Source organism: Alligator sinensis, unplaced genomic scaffold (assembly GCF_000455745.1).
Source record: "Alligator sinensis unplaced genomic scaffold, ASM45574v1 scaffold331_1, whole genome shotgun sequence".
NCBI classification, from domain to species: domain Eukaryota; kingdom Metazoa; phylum Chordata; order Crocodylia; family Alligatoridae; genus Alligator; species Alligator sinensis.
The window spans coordinates 427,818-430,979 of NW_005842033.1; positions in this window are offsets into that span (position 1 = coordinate 427,818).

The window sequence follows — 3,162 nt, forward strand, 5'->3', positions numbered from 1 at the left end:
CTGAGAGTTTTGCCAATTGGAGCTGGCCCCCACTTTGAGAAATGCTTTCAGCTGAAAGGAGCTGTGTACATATAAGTTATTTTATAATTAATACACCTCTCACCTTTATCAATAGCCAGGAACCACCTTTCCCCAAGTCGTTACTGAGGCAAATGCTAGATTTTCCTTGGGTCAGGTTTCCAGGTTGTAGCCGTAGTGGTCTAGAGATAAAAGGAATGAGAACTCATTGTAGAGGTGATATCTTCTATTAGACCAACTAGATTTTTGCAAAAAAAACCATGTCTTTAATTGCAAGCTTTCGGGCACAAACACCCTTCTTCAGGCATAGGAGAAAAGATTGTAAAAGTTCTCCTAGGTAGAAATTAAAGTTCATATTTCATAGGAGAGTTAAAGGTGTGATAAAATCTCTTGTTTGGCACAGTTCATTTTATGTAGGTTGGGCTCAGAGAAAAGTTGGAAGAGTCTGTTTACTTCAAAGTTGTTTGGGGTCAAGCAGGATGTAGCCATATTTCCTTCTGGTTATAGTGTTTCATATTTCACAGAAGAGTAAAAGATGGAATGCTCTTCTGGGCAGGAATTTCTTGTGTGGGGAGGTTTTCCTTGGGGCACAATAGCAAGGTAGATGGGGATGAGCAAATACAGCTCTGATGGCAGAAAAGCTGCAGCTCAGATGCAAATACATCTTATTTCTTACTTCTAATTAGTTAGAGTGAACATGACTTTAGCTAGCTACACAATCACAGTTGTGGCTGTACTGGGGATGAACCCTAATTTGCTAAGTGGACAGAGAAAAACACAAAATACCCTGAATATTTCCTATTATTGTTGTTGTGATGTTGTTTGTCTTGCACACTGCCAAGGGACATCAGCCAAGGTTATATCAGGCTAGGCAGTGTACAGACATACATATAGCACAGTTCCTGCTTCAGAAAGCTCAAAGTAAACAACTCTCAGGAAAACAGATTTGTATTCTCTCCGTGAATCTGTTTCCGGAATCTATAATATTCCTAGTAGCAAAAGCTTTTCAAAGGGCAGAAAAATGTGATTTTTTTTTCAAGTTTATGATGCTTTTAAAACAGAAGAAATGATAAAGGGGTTTGTGGCAGGAAAGTGTGTCGGTGCATATATTTGGCACTTTGATTCAGATCAATATGGGACAGTGTGGAAAGTCAGGTGAATAGCTGAGAGAGAACCTAGAAGAAATCACCTAGAAAAATATTAAAATGATAACAGGAGAAGAAGGCATAAGAGTAAGCTCAACATTTGTTTTTCAATGGATATAAACCCCCCCACAGAGAATAATGTAAACATTTCACATTCTAATCAGAACAAGGACATACTGGTTACAGTGAGTTTCCTATAGACATGGAGGCAGGACAGGGATTAGGGCTGTGTGAGGCTTTGGACCATGCTTCAGATCCAGAGAAGCTTCAGACGCTTTGGTGTCCAAAGCAGCATGTTCAGATCGAAGCGCTGGCTTCGTTAGGCTTTCTGAAGTGGTTCAGAGCTTCCGAACTGCTTTGGAAAAGCTTTGGAGCCGCTTCGGAGATCCGGCCATAAGGTATAATGGGGAATCAAGGAAATATCTATAACTTTGTTGTTTTTTGTTTTATTTGGATGAAACTTGCAGGGGTGATAGCCTCTGATGAGAGCATGAAACCTGCCAAGTTTCAAGAAGATCGGTGCAGGGCTATGGGGGAACTGCACCCCAAATTCTTGAAAGCAAAACTCATGTCACGGCTATGTGTTACACCACAGGGGGGTGAAAACTGCAGGGGTAGTGGCCCCTGGTGATGCCACAAAGATTCCCTAGAAGAAAATACCTAGCTGAGATTAGGTGGCAGGAGTCCTACACTAGTAAGCCCAGGGTTGTCTAATGCAGCCAGTACTGGAGAGATGACTTGAGAAGCGTTGGTTTATGGTAACATTCTCCCCTGTGAATCTGGTGGTGTGTCATTCACTTACATATAAAAATATCCAAATCCCTCTTTTGAGCATCTGTTGCCTTTTGAAGAATGATTGCTGTAGCACCTTGTGCTCATGGTAAGTTTTTCTAATGCATCATCAGAGCTTACTGTCACTTGGAGGACAAAGCCATCTTAATGATTCTGTACTTTCTGTGCATAAAATTCATTTGTACTTGTAATTTGCAGCAAAAGACACTAAAGACATAAATACAAGAGTCAGGATAATTAATAGAGAGCTCAGTGCTTGAATTGTCAAACAAAATATTCACCTAGGAACAGGGCTGCCTATGACAAACTTTCTTTTAAGCACAGCAACTTAGGTGCAGGGAACAAGATATAAATGGCTTGTCAGAGGTGAGGGAAAGTGGGAGATTAGAAACATTTAGCATACTGTAATAAAATTAAACACTTTCTGCAAACTTTAAAAAATGATGTCTTTGTGACTTTTCTGGGTTGGTGACATAGAACAAACTGCCTGTCTGAGAAGCCCTCCTTTAACACATTTTCTCACTTAAGGGCTATGTTCTTTTTAATATTAGAACCTCATGTGTTTTTTTGGTAATGGAAAAAAGTTTGTCCATGAAAGGTACTCTGTGCTTCATGGTGGCTGCCATGAGCATAGAAGTACCATCCCAGGTCAGACCAGTGGTCCATCAAATTAAATATCCTATTTCCCAGTATTGGCAAGTGGCAAGTAGTAGATATTTCAGAGCAGGAGTGTCAAATTCATGCCTCCTCGCTGGCTGGATCCAGACCATGGGGCTTCTTATGGGCCTCATCCAGATTTGATGGAGGAACAAGTAGCAGTAGGATGACCATCTGTCTCTAATTGGGCAGCAATTAGTCCCGGAATGGGAACCTCATGTCCTGGTCCCAGGCTGCACAACTTTGGGACAGCATTTATCCTGGATTTTCAGTGTCGTACAGGGATCTGCAGGAAATGGCGGGTTTCATTTTGCAGGCTGGCAGGGTTTCAGCCTACAAGGGGCTGATTGGGCTTGCCAGGAGCAGGACGCAGGGGTGCCACGTGCATGCATGTGCCTGCAAACATGCACATAGCCAGGAACATAGCCAGGCAGCCTGGAGAGCAGCTCCCTGTAGGTAAGTTTATGAGGAGAAAGGGCATATCCAGGCAGAAAGGGGGGGGTGCAGATTGAGGCCCCTTATAGTTTCATAGTTGGTAGGGTCGGAAGGG